Below are 24,231 nucleotides of genomic sequence, written 5' to 3'. Positions count from 1 at the left end.
TTATTTCCACTGCACTCCTAGCCTACCTCTGTCTCAAAGTATATGACATTACAAGATAGTTTCACTACAGCTGATTGAACTATTGGTAGATACCAACTTAACTGATAAATATAGCCCTTTATTCTGTGTTTGAATTATCTGTGAACAGACTCATTTTCATGAATGTATTATTTTTAATTGTTCCATTAACTTTACATGAACATCTTTAGGTGAATTGGTTGTTAATGAACTATTTACTTTGACCCTGTCACACCATTTACTCATGGTTCATACTATGTGAATGGTCAGAGAACCATAGAAATGATTCTATGAGCTGGAAGGGACCTTGAGAGGTCATCTAGTCCAGCGCTTGTAGTGAGGCAGAACCAAATATACCTAGACCATCCCTGACAAGTGTTTGTGTAACCTATTCTTAAAAAGCTTCCAATGATGGGAGTTCTACTCCCTCCCTTGGAAGGCTATTCCAACTTTTAACTACCCTTATTGTTAGAAAGTTTTTCCTAATGTCTAACCTAAATCTTCCTTGTTGATGATTAAGCCAATTATGTCTTATCCTAACTTCAGGGGACATGGAGAACAATGAAACTTTTGTAAAGAAGGGCTGAGCAGTTCATGCTTGACTAGCAAGTACCTGTATTCACGTATGATTATCCAGGTTCACGTATGAATACCAAAGTTTCTGTGAAGAATAAACATGCCCCAACATTTATATAAATAAAGTTAAAAACCCCTTCACACAAAATGTTCTGAGAAAAATGGACAAAAGGGGTGTGTGGGGGGAAGCAGGCATGGCTGGATAGGTAGTGCAGAGAGTTTTTTCCTCTCCATTCATTAAGCCCTAATTATGACTAACGTGTCTTCAAGCCCTTCTCCCTCCTTCTCCTGCCCCCAGTAGCTCTTTTCTATGTTTGTCCATTTAGGTCACAATTTTGCAAGTGCCCTCTATAAATGCAAAGATCCACCTATGTGAAGCCAATAACAAAACTGGGGCCTTGACTGTACACTCCTTAGGGCACAGACTGTGTTTCTTTTTTAAATCTATGTAAATCACCTTGCCCCTAGTGTTTAATAATAAATAAGTAATAATAATGAGTGCATTCTTCCCCCCGCCCCCTGTTGCATATGTTACTCCAGCTAACATAGATTTAACAATGTCCCTGCTGAATTTGGACCCTCGCTTTCCTAATTGTCTGTAAAGTGCCACCCATGGCACTGTAGAACTAAGACGTAGCAAATATAAAAGGCATAAAAGACCAGGTCAAAAAATTCAATGAGCTATAGCATTCTAAACATATTCCATCAATAAACAACGTCTTTACTGTTCAAATCCATGAGCTTCAAGTCTGACCGGTTACAGATTGTCTTCTCTCTAATTTTCTCTACAAGCCGAAAAAAGGCTGAAAAAAATATTTGTTTCTAAGGGTATTTTCTTTCTAGCATGTCTTTTATTAATAGCTTTCCTTCCCCCTTTGTTTTTCACAACATCTGCTGAGACAATATATGTCTTCATTTTCCCTATCATAGCTCTCTTTGGAAAAGTAAATTCTCCATGAAATACAATAGTAAAGGATATATGTTTTTCCCTTAGCCTGAAAAGCTATTGCTATGGGGCAGCCCGTCCATATAGGCGAACTAGGCGGTCGCCTAAGGGGCCAAATTAAGTGGGGCACCAAATTGGAAGAAAAAAATCAAAGAAAAAAAAAAGAAAAAAAATGAAAGATGAAAAAAATACAAATAAAATAACGAAGATGTCATTATTTCAATTCCCGTGCATGTATGGAGGGAATATGAATTATAATTCATTTCTCTACATTTCTGAGAATTTATTAATATGTCAAATCTTTTATTTACTGCAAAAATAAATAATATTTCAGCGATTTTTTTTCCAATTTGCGACGTAGGGTCAAGATGACCCACTCTGCAATTTTGATAAGCAGTAACTCAGCCACAATTAAACACATCCGCCAGCGGCAAGAGCTGCAATGCTAGTGACACCTAACTCGAATATACATCAAGGTTGCATAGCCGTAAATTCATTTAGAGCAGAGATATCGTGAGTTGATACATGTCAAATGTCATTTTAACACACGTCGCAGGTAGATGGTTAAGAATTGGGCGAATACTGTGGAAAATAGTGTTTCTTGGTGCCAAAGAATAAAGAATAATGTCTTTCAGCATTATAAATCCAAAATGTGAATATCTTTAAGTGTTATTAAACCTTAGCATTATTATCGGGCTGTATAATTATGAATTTCTCTTTGTTATAACTTGTTCACATGTAATAAATAATGTCCACAGAAGAAAAGTAATAGCGTTAACGCTTAATAGACTATGAAAGTGATGACATCACACTCGAAGCGGGTAACCATGAGGAAGGGGATTACTTTCCAAACAACCGGTATCGGGTTATAACGTTGAAAAAGGTCATTTTGTTTCCTTGTAAATGCTGTAACTAACAGTTTTTAATAGGTAAGTAAGTGTTTGTTACTAATCATTGAACCTTTAAGCAGTGAAAAGACGTGCTGGGATGGCTGCAGTGTGGCTTAAATCGCCAACCATGTGGTGTGTCAGCCATCTTTAACGCTATAATGCTTGCAGTCGGGAGCACAGTACATAACAATATTCAAATGCCCCATGGCAGAAAGAGGAAAAAGAAAACCCTCAGGAGCTGAGTATCATTAATGAAAGGCTGAGAAGGAAAAGGACCAAGCAAAACATCAGGGATCCTTCCTGAAATATCTTCTCTTTAATCCAAATAAAGATGGAAGTAGTTCACAGCATCCAGACGAAGGAATTTTACTTGGAGAGGAGGTTAGCTCACATGCGCATGGAAGCAGTTTGGAACGTCAAGATGAAGGTATATTACTTTGAGATGAGGGTAGCGCACATCCACAGAAAAGCAGTTTGGAAACTCAAGATGATGGAAACTTACTTCTAGATGAAGGCAGCTCACAGCATCAGACTGATATGGAAGTGGAGAAAATTTATTCACCTTCAGAGACACATGCAGAAATTGAAGTAAATGAAGTAGAAAGAAGAAAGGATGAGGAAGTTACAAACAAGTTACAGTATGGGGACCCAGCTTCATGGCCCAGATGTGATGACAGGTGCGGCAATTTCTCATAGAACATGGACCCGAACAAGTTCATGAATTTCCCTTCCCTAAGGATGGAAATAGAAGAAAATTCTCTACTCAGCATTACAAGAGGAAACTCATTAATGGGGAAGAAATTCATTGAAACTGATTACAATATTCAGTGTCGAAGGACTCTGTGTTTTGCTTTTGCTGCAAGTTGTTTAGAAATCAAGCAATTGGTACATCACTTATAGAAAATGGTTCGAAGGACTGGAAAAACATATCTTCAATTCTTTCTTCACATGAAAGGTACAGAACATTTGGAATGTTTTCAAAATTGGAAACAACTTGAATTACGATTGAAAAAAGGAAAAACAATCGATGAAGAAAATTTACGTGTGATCAAGGAAAAAGAAGAATATTAGCAACAAATATTAGAGCGTCTGATTGCTTTAGTGACAGTTCTTGGTCGGCAAAATTTAGCATTCTGCTGTCATGGTAGAAATGAAAAATTATACACTCCGGGTAATGGAAACTTTTTAAAATTTGTTGAATACCTAGCTTTGTTTGATCCAGTCATGAAGGAGCATCTATGTAAAATAACTGATCATGAAACACAAGTTCATTACTTACGAAAAATATGCAGAATGAATTGATTCAAATCCTAGCAAATGCCATTAAAAAGAAAATTGTAGAAGCTACCCATTCTGCAAAATACTTTTCAATAATACTGGACTGTACACCAGATATGAGTCATGTTGAATAAATGATGATGATCATTCATTTGTGGATATGGAAAAGTCTGCAGATGAAGATAATGCTGAAGTGCTCATAAAGGAACATTTTTTGAGTTTTGTACCACTGAGGTTTCATGCCACTGAGGAGGGGGGAGGGATAGCTCAGTGTTTTGAGCATTGGCCTGCTAAACCCAGGGTTGTGAGTTCAGTCCTTGAGGGGGCCATTTAGGAATCTGTGGCAAAAATTGGGGATTGGTCCTGCTTTGAGCAGGGGGTTGGACTAGATGATCCTGAGGTCCCTTCCAACCTTGATATTCTATGAAAGAGACAACTGGAGCATTTATGACTGAAACTATTCTACAAGAGCTTGAAACAATGTCATTATCTGTTGAAAACTTACGTGGCCAAGGCTATGATAATGAGAGTAATATGAAAGGTAAAGGCAATGGTGTGCAAAGGAGAATGATGGAAATCAATCCTAGGGCCTCTTTTGTTCCTTGCAGTGCGTATTCTCTGAATTTGGTTGTCAATGATGCTGCTAGATGCTGTTTGGAGGCAAGCAGTTTCCTTAACCTGGTGCAACGTGTTTATGTGTTTTTCTCAGGCTCAACATGCCATTGGGAAATTCTGACTTGCCATGTGAATTCTCTAACTGTGAAACTACTTAGTCAGACAAGATGGGAGAGTCGCATTGATGGTTTGAAGCCTCTTCACTGTGAACTTGGAAACATTTATGATGCCCTAATTGAAATTTCTGATGATACTATCTTTACTGGATCATCTGGCAATATGGCACATTCAGATGCAGAAGCTCTTGCAAATGGCTTTTCCAAGTTCAAATTTGTGACTTCACTGATTTTGTGGTATAATAGCCTTTTTGAGATTAACCTCACTAGTAAGCAGCTTCAGGAAAAGGACTTGAACATACTTTGACAAAGCTCTGTCCTTGTCTCCATGGGTCCTGCGTTTCCTGGTGGATTTTGCTAGCCTCAGAGGCTCACTGTGACCCTCCATGTAGCCCTTCTCTTTCTAGAGGCAAGGATCACAGCCTACTGAGCCATTTTCATCATAAGCTAGCAAGGGAGGTGAGGAAAAGCTACCCTCCCTTGCACAGTCTCTGTTGTCTCCCAGTCTCAGTGATTAATCAGGGGCGCAAAGGGGGGAGCCTGGGCCCGCCCTCTACTCCAGGCTCCAGCCCAGGGACCCTAATAGTATCAGCTATGGTATCTGACTTTTTAGAAACAGGGCACGTACAATTCCCTGGGCCACTTCCCCACAGCAGCCCCCACTTCCTCAAGATCCACTTCACCCTTACTTCAGGGCTTCCTTCCTTGTGCCTGATATGGTTTGTATTGCTCAGTCTCTCCAACAGTGCGACTTCCTCCTACAGCTCCTGACACGCGCGCCCACCTGACTAACTGGGAGACTTTTAACTAGTTTCAGCCAGCCCCTGATTGGCTTCAGGTGTCCCAATCAACCTACCTGTCCTCCCTGCCTTCTGGAAAGATCTTAATTGGCCCCAGGTGTCTTAATTGACCTGAAGCAGCTGCCATTTGCTTATCCTGGTAACAGGGATTTGTTTAGCCCATGGCTAATATACCTGTCTCCCATTACTTTACTATAGCCATCTGGCCTTGCCCCATCACAATACATTCTGCTATTCAAAAACTGCAGCAAACTAAAAATATTCTGGAGGAATTCAGAAGTGATGAAGGTTTCAAAAGAACACTGGTAGATTCTCCTGAGCTTGCTGAAGAAATAGACTTTCCGACAGAATTTGAACCAGAGCCAGTTCATATTTGGCAAAAGAAACAGCAGTTTTCGTATTAAGGATGAGACACATCCATTCAGAACCCAAAACAAAGGTTCAAAGTGAATTTCTACTTTGCAGTCCTTGATACTGCTATTCACTCGGTTGAAGAAAGATTTCAACAGATGCAGCAGCTAGAGTCAGTATTTGGCTTTCTATATGATATCGACAGCTTGCAAAAGAAAACAGCAAAATAGATAAGAGAATTTTGTATAAAACTGGAGTCGGCACTGACTCATGAAAATTCAAAAGACATTGATGCTACAGATTTGTGTAGTGAGCTTCAGGCTTTTTCAAGACAACTTAAGAAACATTCCACTCCTGAAGAAGTACTGAAGTTTGTTTGTGAAAATAAACTCAGTTTTCCAAACATTTTTATAGCTATGCTCATTCTTTTAATTTTGCCAGTTTCTGTAGTTAGTGTGGAATGTAGCTTCTCAAAGTTAAAATTGATAAAAACATATCTGCATTCAACAATGGAGCAAGAGAGACTTGTTGGACTTGCCACAATGTCAATAGCGCATGAACTAGCTGGAAAACTGGATCTAAAACAACTAGTGACTAAATTTTCAAAATTTAAAGCAAGAAAAGTCATGTTTTAAGAGCACAGAATGTTTTTTATTTGAAGTGTTTTGTAAATACAGGTTAAAGTTCATTGAAGAGTTTTATTTCTTTTTATATTGGATGTGGCGGTAATGGCAGTTAAAGCAGGATAGTGTAATGGATGATTATGGATTTGTAATAATAAAAATCATAATTAACATTTTAATGCATTTTTATTTGAAATTGGACTGAAATATCATCTAGCTGTCGTGTACAAATCTATTCTGAAAATTTCATGTCTCTATTTTATCTGATCTCAGAAACATTGGTTGGACAGACAGATGGATGGACAAACTGAATAATTAAGCCTCTGTTTAAAAAAAAACACTTAAGCATTAGAAGGAAAAAAGGGGCAAAATATTTCCCAGTTTACCAAAAACCTCAGCCTAGATCTGCCCTTGGGGTTTGGGGGTGCCGATTGCATGGTTCACCTAGGGCGCCGTTTGCTGGCAGCTAGTCTAGGGCTGCCCCTGATATTGCTAGTCTCATGACATTCCTTTTACCTTTACACAATCTGCCAAAAGAAAAGCCCTAGACTTGTATGTTTAGTCATAGTCAGGGCTCTATGAATTCTGCATTTCCAAAGCTGTGGAATTTGTATCCACTCCTTGCAGAGGAATTATGCTCCCTTAAAAATGTGAATCAAGTGGTAAAAGATGCAGTGATGTCTGCCTGAATTTGCTATCAGCCTGAAAAAGTAGAGTGGAAAATTATGAACTGCCTCTTCATCTCATCTGAATCCCATTGATACTTACAAATGTCAGTCTTTAACTATTTCACTAACAATCATTTTAGCACAAACAGGTAGCTCATATGCTTATTTCACAAGCAGCCTCCCACACCTTCCTAGATGCCAAAAATGTCCACTAACCCTTGCTAAAACCTCCCCCGACAAGGTCTAAAATGTAGTTACTTTGTTGATGCAAAATATATGAAGCACTCTGGAGATGAAAGTGTAACTACGGACATAGTGGAATAAATGGAATTTACTATGAAAATATGTAGCACCAGGAATATTGTGCTGATTGATTGAATTATGTATTTTTATATTTAATTTAGCAGTAAACCTCAATTTTTTAATTTACCTGCAGTTGGCAGAGAATTTCCACTCTGCTACAGAATCCAGGGGGATTTGCCACAGTATTAAGGCCCAGATGGCAAAGTACACAAAGCTTTGCACATAGCAAAAATATTCTCATATATCAGGTGAAACAGCTTCATTATCTGATTACCAACTTAACACAATGGACATTAATAATAAATGAGAGGAAAGCTGCAGCAAGATACCAGTCTGTGAGATATATATTAGTGCATGATCATCCAGTTCCCATCCTTCCTTCATCAACTACCCACATTTACAAACAGATGTAGTGAGAAGAGACTCAGAAGCCTGTAATTCTTATGCAAGATTCCTTACAGCTGGTCTCTGTCAGTATAATGACCAATAATACAGTGGCACTCTTAATGCTCTCTCTTTAATTTCCTTCTACTGCACTCCTCACCCTGAGTCAATTTTTTGTTAGCAGATCCAGAATCTCACTTGCAGCTAGTGGTCACAAGGCAATCACAAATCAGTCTCCAGTGCCCAAGTGGCACCTTCAGATTCATAGTCAAAAACATATTATCAACTTACAAAACATATTAGTCCAATTGTGATTGATTGCAGCATGTAAAGCCTGGCATGGCAACTTAGTAATGCAGCTAATTTAAAAAAAAATCTAATTCTATATCAACATGTCCAAGAAAATGTTTGTTCCACCCCTTCACAGCTGTGGGGTTTACACCATTAAATCACTCTGGTCTGAGATCCAAAAAGAGCAAGAGTCAGTCCTGAACCATTGATGGATTTTCTGTATGAAGAACTGTCATAGATGTTTCTCATTTTCTGGGCATCCAACATGAGACACCGGAGATCCAATTTGCAGAAGTGCTGAGAGTTCACAGCTGCAACTGAAGTCAATGGGAGCTGTGCTTTGGACATGAGGTGCTACAAGAATCTTAGATTTGCCAAAAAATCAGGGCATATGTATTTTAATTTGGAGACACAGAAAGGCAAGTTGGGGAATATCTGTGGACACTCCAGTAGCGTGGTGATGAGTGTAGAAAAGCCCATGAGGAAATTAATATGAAATGAGACAGAAAAGCCCATGAGATCATTAGAAAAGCCCATAAGGAAATTAATAATAATGTATTCAGTGCAAAGTGTAAATGGCATGCAGTAAACTAGGCATGGGACCACATGACACAAACAAATAAGAAATACTGAATAGCTCCCCATTCAGTAAGCTGTGGCCAGGTTGCACAGGGAACCTTAATTTGGCATGTCCTAACTTCTGAGCACTTTACTTTGCAACCTTAACGTTCTTTTGTGTAAGGGGCGTTTTTAATGTAATTTCTTCAGCTTTTTAAAAAGCAAACTGAAAAAACAGAAATCTGATCACACAGAACCATACTGACCTCCACATAGATCACCAGTAGGATGAGAGCCTTGAGATACATAGCACAGACCTCTTACCCTGTGTGTTAAGAGGCAGCTGTAGAGATGTTATTCTGTATATGGACCAGACACTCAAGAGGGATGAAACATATATTTTGCCACGGTGCTTCACAGATATTTGCAGACAGCGAAGAAATATTGTAAGTCAGGAATTCTGGAACTGCTCTCATAGTTACAGACCTCTTGGCTCCCATCACCCCCAGCCTGCACCACTAGCCTACCTCAACCACCTTTCAAAGATTCATAGATATTTAGGTTAGAAGGGACCATTATGATCATCTAGTCTGACCTCCTGCACAACGCAGGCCACAGAATTTCACCCACCACTCCTGCAAAAAACCTCACACCTAGATCTGTGCTACTGAAGTCCTCAAATCGTAGTTTAAAGACTTCCAGGAGCAGAGAATCCTCCAGCAAGTGACCCATGCCCCATGCTACAGAGGAAGGCAAAAAACCTCCAGGGCCTCTTCCAATCTGCCCTGGAGGAAAATTCCTTCCCGACCCCAAATATGGTGATCAGCTAAACCCTGAGCATATGAGCAAGAGTCATCAGCCAGACACTACAGAAAATTCTTTCCTGGGTAACTCGGATCCCACCCCATCTAATATCCCATCACAGGCCATTGGGCCTATTTACCATGAATATTTAATTACCAAAACCATGTTATCCCATCATACCATCTATTATCCCATCATACCATCTCCTCATCACCATTTCCCCTCTCCTCATCATCTACTTTCAAGCAAGCCAGGCCTTCTCCTCTATGCTGCCTGGGTACAGCAATAGCAGGATTGAGAACACAAGAACATCTCCTTGCTCCCAGTTCTGTTGCTCAGCATAACCATGACCCAAGCTGCTGGGAGGAGCAATTGAATGAACAGTCTGACTCAGCCCCGGCAGCCTGGAATAGTGCTCACTGCAGTCAGCATGCAGAAGCTGTGCGGAGATGGAGTATGTTCAATACAGACTCTTCTGGCCTCCAAACAAACTTCTAATGAGTAGATAAGCAAGCTGAGTTTCAAAGGCTTATAACTTGGTCAAATTTGGATGAATTTTCACAGTGATGGCATAAATTACAACCGTGATACCAGGACAACCCCCAGCCCCTTGCTAAATTTCAAGTTTCTGCTCCAAAGCATGGAAGTGCTAGTTTCTCACAGAAATGGTTGTAAGAATTTAATTTTGGCAACATAACATATTTTCCCCTAGCTTTCTTCTCAGAAGTGGTTGAACTGTTTTTGATTAAATTTTCAACAAAATAGACAAAAGAAAAAGGAAAAAACATACAAACCAACAAAAAACAGCCTGTGGCCGGTATCCAGCATGGAAAACTCCAGTACCAACAGTTAAATTTTGGCAAAGATAGAAGCAAGTGAAAAAAGGGTCTTATAACTTCAAGCACTGCTACTTTTAATATTTATTCCTAGTAGCAAAGTGTTGAATGGTTTAATCAGAATATGTTTATCTTGTACTCCTATTATCATATTTTTTTCTTTGAATAATTACTGTAATAGTGAACATGTTCTTCTCCCTAGCTGTTTAAAATCCATTTGATTAACAAGGAATATCTACATAAGGGACTTCTCCGGCCCACGCACATGAAACAAGGAGAATTTGCAGTTTTCTAATTTTTCTTCTCCAAAACTCACAACAACTTTGGTCCCCAGAGAAGTAAATGGCACCAGCTAGAGTAACACTTCAAACACTGAATATTTTTGACAAGCTTTCTGAAAGACAAAACTCAAGATTAAAACAAGCTGCAGCAGCTTGTGTGCCAAACCAACTGGCAGTGTAATGTAGGAGAAGGAAAATATGCACATCCTGAACAATCAGTGCGGAAAATCCACTGAGGAAAACCCACGTTCTTTTGTTTTTTGCCTTTCTATTTGGGTCATCCGTTTTCGTGATTTCTGGATGAGGCAACAGGCTTGCAGAGAAATTGTCAAGAGACAGCGTTTTAACACAAGATATTAGAAATTCTTCTAGAGCAGCTCTGAACTGTCAAGCAGATAGACCGTGGTAAATCCCTTAAGCCACATCAGAACAGGGTAACACAAACACAGGCACCACAACACAAGAAACATAAAGGTTCTGAGATTGCACTCTCAGATCCTTCTGGTTTACAAAAAGATGAACAGTAATTCATCTTATCACATTGAAACGGACATTTATGCTGCTGGCAAAATGCAACCGTATCTCTGCTTAATGGCATGTGGGTGTTGTTAGCAAAGCAAAAAATCAAAATCACGACAGCAAAATACAATTAAAAATGTATATTTTTTTACACTTTAAAATATAACAAAACCTGCAAATAGAAAAGTGTATATGTGTATAAGAGTATTGCGAACGAGTTGCTCATTGATTTTGAACGAGTTGCTCATTGATTTTAAGGCCTCAGTTCAGCTAAGTATGAATGGTTTTTTAGATATTGTGACGGGGCAAGGCCAGATGGCTATAGAAAAGTAGTGGGAGATAGATATATTAGCTCCAGTCTAAACAAATCCCTGGTACCAGGTTAAGTGAAATGGAAGCTGCTCCAGGTCCATTAAGACACTGGGGCCAATTAAGAACTTTCCAGAAGGCAGGGAGAAGGCTAGGTTGATTGGGACACCTGAAGCCAATCAGGGGCTGGCTGAAACTAGTTAAAAGCCTCCCAGTCAGTCAGATGGGTGTGCATGTCGGAGCTGTGGGAGGAAGTTGTGCTGTTGGAGAGACTGAGTAGTACACACCATATCGGGCACAAGGAAGGAGGCCTTGAGGTAAGGGTGAAATGGAGCTTGAGGAAGTGAGGGCTGCTGTGGGGGAAGTAGCCCATGGAATTGTACATGTCATGTTTCTAAAAGGTCAGCTACCATAGCTGATACTGTTAGGGTCCCTGGGCTGGAGCCCGGAGTAGAGGGTGGGCCCGCCCCCCCCTTTGTCCCCTGATTAATCACTGAGACTGGGAGACAACAGAGACTGTGCAAGGAAGGATAACTTCTCCTCACCTCCCTTGCTGGCTTATGATGAAAATGGCTCAGTAGACTGTGACCCTTGTCTCTAGAGATAGAAGGGTTACATGGAGGGTCACAGTGAGCCTCTGAGGCTAGTGAAATCCACCAGGAAATGCGGGACCCACGGAGGCAAGGATAGAGCTTTGTCACAATATATATACTTCATACCAAGGCTTTAAAATAAATATATGCGCCCTAGCAGATGAATGTGGAAATTATCTGCTCAAGTAGGGATTCTGGATTCCTCAGAATCTAAACTTCTAGCCATGCCCATTAAGGATGGTGGCTCTCAAATAAATGCTGATGAATTCATCAGCCCCAACACTAGGGTTCATTGGGATTTAGAATGCATTTAAATACACTGTTGTTATTATTTATTTCTATTACAGGATCAAAGCCTCATTGCGCTTGGTGCTGTACAACTATCTAAATAATAGTCCCTGATTCAGAAAGCTCACAGCCTAGGATTATGGCAAGACATAATAAGTGGAAGAAACAGACAAACGCGGGTTGGGTGGGTGGACAAGGTAACTGTAAAATGAACGCATTATAATAAGCAGTAGTCTCAGCTTGCTACCTACTTACATGACAACTGTCTCAGAGGAAGTGATAGGCAGCAGTGCATCATTATCTTCTTATGGTATAGACCCTAAGGCTGGGTATTCAAGGTAAGACGGGGTAACTACTCTGCATGGCATGTCTGACAAAGGGATGCAGAGAGAATGGAAGGCCAGTGACTGGAAGGGCCTCTTCTATCAAATCTCTGGAGAGTGCAAAGGAGACTCAATCACTGGTTTCTAGCAGGCACTGAGAGACGTGTTAGCACCTTCACCATGATAGGGCAGAACTAGCTGATCTGTGTAAACCATACTGGCCAAGCTTTCATGAGATGAGAGAAACACAGAGAAGAGTCCCTCAAGGCAGCGGAAGAGTACTTGCAAGACAAAAAAGGGGCCAAATAGCAGGGGAAATAGATATGGGTATATGATGTAAAAGGAGACTCAAATACTTAAAATACAGAAGGGAGAGAAAAAGACAAGATGGAAACTATAAATTGTAAGGACCAGATTCTGACCTCAGTTATTAATGTGAAAATCCAGGGTCAGCCCACTACCCCTTAATTTTTTAAATATGTAAAATGTTTTAAACGTGCTATGTATTATCATCGTCTCCTTAATAGGTGTTCTGAAATAATAGCTCCCAGATAGCTGTAGGCATTTATACACAGGGTCATATCCTCAGCAGCTGTAGTTCAGCACAAGTCCATTGAGGTTCATGGTACAACACCAATTTACATGAGCTGAGGAGCTGGCCCACTGTATCACCACCTGCTAAATAGTGCTTGAGTCTTGGGTGTGGCTTCTGGGTGTGTGAGGGATCTTGAGAGTCTTTAATAAGTAGGTATTTTTATAATAGTGTTGCTGCTCTGGGAAGTGCTTTGCATGAGTTCACCACACTTCTTAGCTCAGAGTACTGGTACAGAGCTTCAGTGAGCACCAGGATATAGCAGCTTGGAGACTCCTCCACCTTTAGTAAATTGAGGTGCAATCTCAAATCTTTCTCAGATTGTCCATGAAAGCTTGGACAAGGCACTTAGGTCCATTGATTTCAATGGAAGTTAGGAGCCTAAATACCCTTGAGGATCTAGGTCTTAACCACTCTATGCCTCGGGACTTGGCTACACTTGCGAGTTAGAGTGCATTAAAGGAGCCCCAGGCGCACTAGTTCACTACTCATCCATACTGGCAAGGCATGTAGAGCGCTCTGACTCCGCGGCTAGACCGCTCCTGGTACTCCACCTCGGCGAGCGGAATAGCATTTTGTGTGCCCCCGCTGGAGCACCGCGGCACCAGTATGGACAACCTGGTCTGTTAGTGCACTCTGACCAGCCTCCAGGAGTGTCCCACAATGCCTGTGCTAGCCACTCTGGTCATCACTTTGAACTCTACTGCCCTTCCCTCAGGTGACCAACTGTCAGACCCGCCCTTTAAATTCTCTGGGAATTTTGAAAATCCCCCTCCTGTTTGCTCAGCCAGGCATGGAGTGCTCTCAGCGAATCTTTCCAGGTGACCATGCCTCCACATGCCAGGTGATCCCCAGTATGGAGCAATAGTGAGGTGCTGGACCTCATCAGTGTTTGGGGGGAGGAAGCTGTCCAATCCTAGCTGCGCTCCAGCTGTAGGAATTATGATACCTTCGGACAGATATCAAGGGACATGATGGAAAAAGGGCCATGACCGGGACCCACTGCAGTGCAGGGTTAAAAGTGAAGAAGCTGCAGAATGCCTACCGCAAAGCCCATGAGGCAAACAGCCGCTCCGGTGCTGTCCCTGCAACCTGCCGTTTCTACAAAGAGCTGGACATGATACTTGGGGGTGACCCCACCTCCACACCAGGTACCACCATGGACACTTCAGAGCCCAGTTCAACAAGGCAGGAGGAGGAGGAAGAGGAAAGTGCTGAGGTGGAGGAAGACACACCAGAATCCACAGATGCATGCAGCCAGGAGCTGTTCTCAAGCCAGGAGGAAGGTAGCCAGTTGTGGCGGCCGGTGCTTGGGGAAGGACAAACACCAGAGGAGGTTCCCGGTAAGTGACTTTTATTCCGGGAAGGAAGTTATTCGGTGCAGGCTCTTGGGGTGAGGAAGGTTAGGTCTGCATGCATGCCTAGATGCGGAATAGGGCGTTGATGTGCTCTCTCACATCATGATAATCGGCCTCAGTGATCTCTTCAAAGGTGTCATCCAGAACTTGGGCAATGCGCTTGTGCAGGTTTCTTGGGAGAGCCACCGTGGTCCTTGTCCCAGTCAGGCTAACTTGTCCGCGCCACCGTGCCATGAGGCAAGCTGCATATGGGCCAGGGCAGAAGTCGCATTTCAGTAGAAGACCCTCCCTTGCTTCCCAGGTCACCCTCAGAGATATCTTCCAGGACGAACTCCTGTGGAAAATATGGGGACAGAATTCAGTATAGGGGCCCCCTGCCGCTGTTGGCTCTCCCCAATGCAAAGAAACCCAGAGGACAGTACAGCCGTGAAACAATCAGTCACGCTTGCCCCTGTGCTTACTCACCATTTTGGGGCTCCCATGGGTTATGTGCACTCACTTTGGGATTGGCAAATTATACTATTGTGTAGACTGTGCTTGCCCTTAACTACGGGGGAATCATTGCTCTGTCTGGTGTGAACAATGCTGCCTCTGTTAAGTGTTGTATTTTGCCTTTACAGATTCAACCTTGAGATCTCAGCCGTCCATGTTATCACCAGCCAAAAGACTCCAAAGAATCAGAAAGAGGCCACGTAGAAGCAAGGAAGACATGTTGCATGAAGTAACGCAGCATTCAAGTAATGAAAATCAAAAAGTGCAGAGTGGTGGGATAGTGAAAGGAGGATCATGCCAGCAGAATGAGGAGCACCGGTACAAAAGCACAGTGCTCTGGCAGCAAAGCATGGGTCAGCTGATAAGCATAATGGAGTGCCAAGCGGACTCTATCCAGGCTCTCATAGCCATGCAGGCAGAGCACTACTTTGCCCACCCTCCCCTGCACCCCTTGTCCTAAAACTCTTTCCCTTGAGCCCCCATGTCACTTCCAACCCACTTTCCCCAACATCTGGGTTCTTACCGCCACCAGCTGCCTCCAACACCTGTAGCGTCACCACCCAGCCCTGAAAACCACGACCCTTACCCACTGCACTCAACCCCCATCACCATGCAGTACAGCCATCCTGAAGTGCAGCACTCATTGCACAGCACTCCAGACAGGAAGGCTGAGTATATACAGGACATATGCAAATCTGTGATTGTACCATTCCCACCCCACTCCCTGACCCTTTCTTTTTCCCAAGCAGTTGTGTTTCTTTTCAATAAATGAATTTTCTTTTCAATAAATGGATTTTTTGTCTTTGAAAACATTCTCTATTATTGCATAAAGTAAAAGATACCTTAGCCCAGGGAAGAAACAGGCACTGCAAGTCAGCATAGCAAACACAGATTCCTACTAACATTGGAACCACTGCACTTCACTCCCATGCAGGACACCAGACATTACTGGTGGTTTTCAGCCTCAAATTGCTCCCTGAAGGCATCCCTAATCTTTGTGGCCCAGCGCTGGGCCCCTATAATAGCCCTGCTCTCTGGCTGTTCAAATTCAGCCTCCAGGTGTTGAACCTCCGAGTTCCATGCCTGAGTAAATCTTTCACCCTTCCCTTCACAAATGTTATGGAGGGTACACCACACGGATATAACTGCGGGGATGCTGTCATTGACCAGGTCCAGCTTTCCATACAGAGAGCGCCAGTGGCCCTTTAAACGGCCAAAAGCACACTCCATAGTCATTCTGCACTGGCTCAGCCTGTTGTTGAACCGCTCCTTGCTGCTGTCAAGGCTCCCTGGATAGGGTTTCATGAGCCATAGCATTAAAGGGTAAACGGGGTCTCCAAGGATCACAATAGGCATTTCGACTTCCCCTATGATCTTCTGGTCTGGGAAAAAAGTCCCGGCTTGCAGCTTCCTGAACAGGCCAGTGTTCCAAAAGATGTGTGCATCATGCACCTTTCTGGGCCAGCCTACGTTAAATGTCAATGAAACACCCACGGTGATCCACAAGCACCTGGAGAACCATAGAGAAATACCCCTTCCGATTAACGTACTCGGAGGCTAGGTGGGCTGGTGCCAGAATTGGAATATGTGTGCCATCTATTGCCCCTCCGCAGTTAGGGAAACCCATTTGTGCAAAGCCATCCACAATGTCATGCACTTACCCAGAGTCACAATTTTTCTAAGCAGGATGCTATTAATGGCCCTGCAAACTTGCATCAAAACGATTCCAACGGTCAACTTTCCCACTCCAAACTGGTTAGTGACCGATTGGTAGCTGTCTGAAGTTGCCAGTTTCCAGATTGCAATAGCCACCCACTTCTCCACCGCCAGGGCAGCTCTCAATCTCGTGTCCTTGCGCCGCAGGGTGGGGGAGAGCTCCTCACACAGTCCCATGAAAGTGGCTTTTCTCATCCGAAAGTTCTGCAGCCACTACTTGTCATCGCAGACCTGCATGACGATGTGATCCCACCACTCAGTGCTTGTTTCCCGAGCCCAAAAGCGGCGTTCCACAGTGGTGAATGCCAAATGTGGACAGAAGCACAGGGATTGCTGGGATGCGAACTGATGCATCACAGGGAATTGGGACAGAACCCAGAATGCCCCACCCCCCCACCCCCTTCCCACAAGCCACAGCGCCAGAATGGGAAGAGGTGCTCTGTGGGATAGATGCCCATAATGCCCCGCTCCCAATGCCACTGCAAGTGCCACAAATGTGGCCACACCAGTGCACTTTGCAGCTGTCAGCATGGACAGACTGCAACACTTTCCCTACTGTGCTCTCCGAAGGCAGGTTTAACTCAAAGAGCTCTACATCTGCAAGTGTAGCCATGCCCTCAGTGTTTCTATTTGTAAAATGGGACAATAGGATAATAATACTTCCTCGTGTCAGAGGATGCTCTGTGATTTAATTCACTCATGTTTTCAAAGTGCTTTAAGATCCTCAAACAAAAGTTTACTCCCAAGGATGAGCAACATTACAGGACACTTTGTTCCTGGAGAGATCAGAATCACACCCCAAGATTTATGTGCAGGTAAAACAAAACAAGCAATGGACAGCAGTCAATCAATAACGGGTGAACCAATCATTTTGTCAGTGTGCTCCTCATAACTTCTTCCTATCCACTTTGATTGTGTTTCCAAGTTAATTGCTCAGTGCTTTAGATTTCAGAGTTGTGATACTTGAGCAGCACACACCATGGTGTGATTCACTCAACATTCTGAATGAGCACATTCTTCATCCATAATTCACTAAAATGCATTTTAAAGGCGCATATCTGTAAAATGCTAAAGAAATCACAGTTCTCACTGCATATTTGTATAATCTGTTGTCATGTGGGGGGGGGAACCCATTGTTTTGTCTCAAGAATTCTTTAGTCCCTTACACTACAAAGTGAAGCAATTCATTTAGTCACTTAGCATTAAATTCCCACCTTCAGTCTCAAAAGAGTGTGGAAAATATTTAAGGGAGGACTTTTCAGGGAAAGTTCTGAAGGGAATAAGCAACAGTCCCTCCAGCTGTGGGAAGATTGGAAACTGATAGCCCTGGGTCACAAGGAAAGTGAGACTCCCATAAAAGAGATGAACTTGTCATCACCTTGTTTCCGCTGATATAGGAAAAAACGTGTCAAGACAAGTGCAAGAATTCATTCCACAAGTAAAAGAAAGAAAAGCATAACTGCAATTACAGCAAACCAGAAAAACGATACTTCTGACAAACACTGCACATTTTGGTGATACAACCATTCAATCTGAATCAACAGGAGAATGATGAATAAGCTACATCTTCCTATCAAAGAGGATCTCAGAGCAGCAACAAATGGAGCAAAGGAATGAGGGCCAACAATAGAATATAAAAATGAAGGGATCGAGAGTGTTAACAGAACCATATAAGCACTCCCAAAAAGGAGAGAGGAAAGAATTTAAGTACATTAGTGCTGCTTTGTGTGCATGATTTTATTAAAGGATATTTATAAAATGTTAGTTATGCAGAGAAAAAAGTGTGCTAACAAGTTAAATGTCAGGATAAACCACCTGCATCAGGTTTTAAATTAAAGTGCTCACACTAAATCACTTTTTATCTGCCTTAGAGATATTTAGATAATGTTATCTCCATATTTTCAGTATTCTAGGTGGGGCTCATAGCACCACCTATAGTTAAGGTTACTCAACACTTCCCATTATAAGACCCTGTTTTCAGTTGTTTATAACCATGCCAGACTTTAACTCTTCAGGCTGAAATGTTTCATGCAGGATGTCTGTTTCAGCCTGAATTTTTGAAGCCTTGAAAGCCAGGGCTAAGCTAGAACAACTGACTGCCAGGCAGAATTTTGTTTCAAAATTTCAGAAGCAAAACTATTTGATTACGTCAAAACTAATTTTTCTGAATTTGTACAGGAAATTTCAACATCTCTCCTTTTTGTTCCAAAATTCATTTCAAAATTTCCTACAGAATGGAAATGCCAGTTTTTGACCAGCTTTACATACAATTTTTTTAACAGAACCTCTATATCATTCAGGGCACAGGACTGACCTGCTCTGGGGGTGAATCAGGATTGTGTAGTGAAGGAGGCTGTTGTCTGTAGGATCTTTGTCTCATTTGTCACAGAAGATAGAATGTGTGTAGTGTGTAGAGGCAGGGGATTGTAGGAAGAGAAAGGAGGGTCTCCTGGTTAAATTAGTAAAAAGCTGCCATGGAGAATTGAATTCTGTTCTTTCCTGTGCATCAGAACTCCTGTGTGATGTCTAGCAAGTCACTTTAACCAAACATCTCATAGACAGTCACTAATTGTGTGTTCCATATTTCTGGGTGCCTGACTTGAGACCCGAGGGTTTGATTTGCAGAAGTGCTGAATGCTCACAACTTCAACTGAAGTCAGTGGAAGCTGTGCTTTGAACACATGCAGTACAATGCTACATACTTCGAAAAATAAAGTCCTAGTACTTTAAACTGAGCATCCAAAATTAATGGATACTTTTGACCTCAGTGTCTCTGTGTCTCAGATCCTTGTCTGTAAAACAAGGATAATCATACCCCCACATCTCACAGATTAATGTAAAAATACAAGGGTGCCATAGAATAGCCCATAAGGAAGTTAATAATTCTGTCTTCAGAACTGGATTTGACTAATGTGCAATAACTAAGGCATGAGGCCATATGTTGAATAATGAGGAGGAAACAAAATATTGAATTGCTGGTCATTAAGTGAGGACCGTCCATTTCACGCACTGAATGAGGCAGGGTCCTGTGGGAAAAAAAAGTTTGTTATCATGTAATTAAAGACTGTATCATAATACATGAGGAGACCAAATTACATTTGCACTGGCAACCTGAATTCTGGCATTCCTGACTTTTAAGTGCTTGACTTTACAACCTCAATAATGTTCTTTTTACATCGTTTTTTGTGTGTATGAATAATACTCAGTAGTTACGAAGTACAAAAATTACCCCAGAGAACACAGCAAATATTAAGGTAATGGGATCTAAACATGTCTAAAACTCTCATTATGCATTAGATAATATAGCCTAGTATTTGCAGTAATTTCTAGGCATTCCCTGTATTCGTGGTTCTGAAGTTCAGTGGAAGTTGGGTACCTATCTCCACTAGGCTCCACTGAAAATCCTTACTGTAATAGAGTAATCCTTACTCTAAAGGGTAATCAGAACATTTTTAGGTGTGACCACTGTTTCATGGATGAACCTCAAAGACTTAGGTCCCAAACCAGCACAGCACTTACACAAGTCCTTGATTTTAAGTTCATGAGTAGTCCCATTGACATGAATGGGACTACCCCTAACCTCAGAGTACTACAAGTGTTTAAGATCCTCATAGGAGAATTTAGGCTCCTAACTTAGGGTATGTCTTCACTAGCCACCGGATCAGCAGGCAGCAATCAATCCAGCAGGGAATCGATTTATCGCGTCTAGTCTAGACGCGATAAATCGACCCCCGCGCACTCTCCCATTGAGTCCTGTACTCCAGCACCATGAGAGGCGCAGGCAGAGTTGACGGGGGAGCAGCAGCAGTCGACTCACCACGGTGAAGACACCACAGTAAGTCGATCTAAGTACGTCAACTTCAGCTACGCTATTAATGTAGCTGAAGTTGCGTAACTTAGATTGTTTCCCCCCACCCCCAGTGTAGATCAGGGCTTACACTGAAATAAGTGGAAGCTAGGAGCCTAAATATCTTTGAGGATCTGGACCTAAGTGCTTTGCTTGATTGGGGCCTTCGTTTTATCTGGTTTGAAGCAACCTCAATTATATAAACTTCTTCAATCTACAAAGCCTGACTGGAAATCTCTTGTGAGACTTCCAAATGGAGCTGGTTGAAAAATATTGGGAGGAGGGGGCCTGACGGTAATCACCAAAGTGTTGGAAGGTTTTCTTCTCTTCCTCTTTTTTCTTTTTGACACTGAACGCAATAAAATGAATTACGGCCATGGGGATGGGGTGTTGCTTGTTTTCAGGGTTTGGCTTTTTCATTTCCTTTTTTGCATTCTTCCTTTGCCACTCTGTCACTTTTCAAAACTTTCTCTTGAAAAAAAATTAGGGTGGCAGAGTCACAGAATTTCATTTTCCCTTTTGCTGCCCTGCAACTTTTCCAAAGATAAGGACTCCCCAACTTCTTCTCCCTCAAAATATCTAGCCATAATTCATTCTATTCCATTGAGTGGCAAGAAGGAATATAGGGTGAGAAAAATGTAAAGACAAAACTAAAAAAAACCCACCAGATAATTTAAAAAACCCAAAAGTTTTTCACAAAAGATTTTAGTTTAAAAAAAAAAAAAGAGGGAGAGTGGGGATTTCCCTTCCAATAAGATTGGAATGAAAAATTTCGACCAACTCTTCCTCCAGTACTTCCTGCTGAGTTGACAACACTGCAAGAACTTTTTTCGTGATATTTAGTAAGCTCTTCTTTCAGTCCAGGCAAGAATCTGCAAGTGCAGGGGCATGGGGAAATGATTAACAAAGGGGAAAAAATAACAGAAATTGTTTTGACTTTAAAAAACGTTCTGACTGATTGTGGCTTGTGCTTTGGCCAAAGGAGTGGCACTTAATCTCCATGCCCATCTGCAGTTAAGACGGCTGCTATGTGATTATATTACATTTCATTTCACATTTTTAAATGAAAGATTAAATGAAATTGTTGGAGTATAAACTACCAGATAAAGGAGTGTGTGTGTGTACTCAGGCCACTCACCCCATGAAAGAGAAGGAACACCTCACCCACCAAGGGCAATGTAGGACTGAGGAAGGGGAATAATTCTTTGATTTGAAGACTCAGAGAGCCTGCATCTTTGGACTGTGCACAGATTTCAGATCTTCCCCCTTTAACTGTGCAAAATTCTCTTTTTATTCAATGTAAAATGACACATTCAGAAGGTATAGGTGCTCACTAATCTTAAACGCCAGCTATTTTCATTGGCCACTGTTCTACAAACATGAACCTCAATAGTTGCAGGCATATGTGTGGGAGTGAGCTAAAAGAAATGGAGCTAATTACAACCAAGACAGAGACATAAAGAGAATGAAAAATGGACTTAAAGGTTAAATGGAAGTGGAACTCTACAGATGTGGCAGGTTCTTTCATGAAAGGATTCAGTGCAAGGACTGTGGTGTTTTTGAGGTGACTGAAGCTGTGCATTCCTAGTAAAAATCCTTTCGTGCTGCACAGCCTGGCAGCTGTAACACCCAGACGTCACTATATGTCTGCCCCTCTTTGAAAAAATACCATCCGTCTCACACTGGTGTCGCCACAAATACAGACTCTAGCGATGCAAAAATAAGATCCTATGGGCAAGAAGAAATCTCAGAGACGCAGGTTAAGTCTGTAAAGCCGTATGCGTGCATATATGAAGTTCACAGGGAACGATCACTAGTTGGGGAATATTCATTTTCCCATAAACAAGTCCAAGTTTTGGATGTGACTGTATCTGATATTTCAGCAAATGCAGCAAAATCAGAGGTACCATGATTAGATACGTGATATCACTGGAACAACATCAGCAAGAAATGGCACCGTTCCTTTGGGGCTCGTAATGATTATTTGCGACAAAGGTAAGCAAGAGTTCTGATACCGCTATCCCTTCCACTAGTTTTATACTGGGTAACTCCATCCACTTCTGTAGAGTTACTCCTGATTTACATTGGTATAAGCAGGAGCAAACTCAGCCCCCAGGCATTACAGCACTGCAGCAAATAGTAAATGCTAACTGAAAGAAAAATTCTCATTGCCCAAATAATATAGAAATCAAGGCTCTGAAATAATTTCTGTGCTTGAGTAATACCATGTCCTGGAATAGTACAAGTTCTGATAGAGCCAATAAAAATGAAACATTTTAAATTAAAAAGTAAGTAAACACTATTTAAAAAATATGTTAGTACATTCTTTTTTTCAAAAATGCTGTTCATCTTACAGGCAACTCACTCATTCTCCTCTCTCCTAGGCAACCTGTCCTGCCTTTTGGAGAGAGTCTCTCCCCCTGTAAAAAGCCCAGCTGCTTCATAAATAATAACAACTGAAGTCTTTTAAAAATACTTCATGAAATGTTTATAAGGTTGTGTAATGCCCACCACAGATGAAGTGCTGCTTGTCTTCCAGCCAGAGACAATCTGAAGCTCTGCTGTGGAAAGAGTTGTAAGGGCTTCTTGGGATCACATGACTGAAGAGAACAGGGGCCTTAGAGATTCCTTTCTTTGCTAATCAAGTTGCATTATTTGACCAGTAGCTGAGTTAGTGAGAAACTTGATGGGGGTGGGAGGCTGTGCACACATGCAGACAGGTGCCCAATCGTCTCCTGACTATCCCACTCCCTAAAACCAAACATTGCTTTGAGTTTCAAAATAAAATCAAGATGAAATTGCCAAGCTCTTCTTGATTTTACTCTGAAACCATGTATAATGCAATGGCTTACTTAATGGAGGATGGTTTCCATTACCGACTGCCTGCTGTTGACAACTAACATTGTTACTCCTTCAGCTCAAGAGATGGGTGTTTGCATGCTTTATGGGTTCTAGCCTTGCTGACACCCATGGTGCTTGTAATGGGGTGCAGACACTGGATTATAAAATAGCCATGAGAACATTCTGAGCTGCTCTAATGGTTAGGAAATTCCTGCTGTACCCAAGGAAGGGAATATGCATACACACAAAATTACATGACTTTTGTCACGCCAGTTCAGTTTACCAACAGATTTTTATCTTCAACATTTCTTAATGTTGGAGAGAGAATAGTCCAATGGTAACCACAACAGGAGAATCAAGTCCTCTACTTACTACTCTACTTACTAATTTCCCAGTTAGTGCCCCAAAGATCCTCAATATTGTGAATCACCAATTCTGGAAGCACCACTTCCACCTCCCCAGGCAACCGATCTCTGTTAACAATTTAGCATGCAATCCAATGTGGAGAGAGAGAAAAAATCTACTACAAACTGCCTTTCCCATTCTGGTAACTCCTTTTGTGAGCATTCCCCCCCTCTTTTATATTATTTATCTCCCCCCCCCCACCCCAGTACCAGGCACTTTTCTTAATGATTTGGCATGCATTTTGTGCAATACTCTTTAAAAAAAATGTATGATTCAATTGCTCCCCATCAAAACCCCCTCATTTAACATGCTGGATCACTGGGAGGAGGCACTCTTGGGTCGGACAGTTCAATGCATTGAGTCAGGTTACCAACAAGCTGTGAGTATTTTTGTAGTACTTGTGGGTACAGACAAGTGTTTTAGTAAATTTGCATCTCTAATCTGCATTTGTTTTTATTAAACAAAAAAATCCTATCATGAAAACAATATTCTATGTAATTAGAATTTACCATGTTTTAGCTTAAATCCTCAGCAGAAATCACAAGTTCCTAAGCCATTCTATTCTCACTATAATTAGATTTGGATGATAAGGCTCAGGTGAACTGAACCT

This window comes from Caretta caretta, chromosome 2 (genome assembly GCF_965140235.1).
Source record: "Caretta caretta isolate rCarCar2 chromosome 2, rCarCar1.hap1, whole genome shotgun sequence".
Classification (NCBI taxonomy): Eukaryota; Metazoa; Chordata; order Testudines; family Cheloniidae; genus Caretta; species Caretta caretta.
The sequence above is the reverse complement of the archived record's forward strand: the minus strand, read 5'-3'. Positions refer to the sequence as shown.